A 1013-nucleotide genomic window follows, 5' to 3' on the forward strand; every position below is an offset into this window, starting at 1 on the left:
ACCCTAAGAGCTTTCAAATTACGAGCCACCTCCGTGGAAAATGTCATGGGGTTGAAGACAGATGGAAAAATTCTTAAGGACTTGGAGAAAGACAATCACATGTGATGCTGTGATGTGGGTTACAGCACTGAAACTACAGCCGTTCAAGAAGAAGTCTTAAGATAAGATTTTAGATACTTCATGTAATAAAGTCTTATCACACTGAGGTATGAAAGTCATCTCATATATCATAATAGCGTACTATATATTACTAAGTGTAATTAAAGTGTTGTCACAGGCTGCTCACTCTCACCCCTCCTGTCCTCATTTTTATCAACACAAATTACATTTCTTATCAATGGATGAAAAATTATCGAGCATCCATATGAAAGTGGCGGCTGCACGGAATAGGAATTTCATTTTGTTAGGAACCTTCCAAAGTGCAAAAAACAACAACAAAACTGGATCCCAGGACTCATTGCTGCAGAAGATAAGTGTCCAGCTTTACTCCCTTTACAGGAGGCTTATTAATATTACTAGTAATCACTGTATCATTAAGCAGGGGATGTACTGTCACTGAATTGGTGATTTGACTAAATAGCAGCAAGCTGTGAAAACAAAGTTGTCAACTTGCATTCCATAGATCTTACAATTAATATCATTTGGTAGAATTGGTAAATACAGTCAAACCCTGGTTTAGCGGTTAAGCTGATCTGTAACACGGCAGTTAACAGTAACATTTTGTTTTATGATTATGTGGCTTTGTTTTTATTGTAAAATAAGATCTGAGACAGTTTAAATGAGGTTTGTTGTGGGCAAGTGACTGCTCATGGTTTCACTATGTTGACCAACCCTAGAATTATTACGCATAATCCTCTCTCCACCCAAACAGAATCTTCTGAAGTCAAATCTTTATTAGCATTTTAGATATCTGGATGCATTTTTTAAAATCCTGTTTCCTCCAACACTTGGTATGTTGATAATTGTTTTTGACTTAATTCACAGAAAGGTGAACACACCCACCAAAAGCCACA

This window comes from Leuresthes tenuis, unplaced genomic scaffold (genome assembly GCF_036924035.1).
Source record: "Leuresthes tenuis unplaced genomic scaffold, fLeuTen1.0.hap1 SCAF_22, whole genome shotgun sequence".
Lineage (NCBI taxonomy): Eukaryota > Metazoa > Chordata > Actinopteri > Atheriniformes > Atherinopsidae > Leuresthes > Leuresthes tenuis.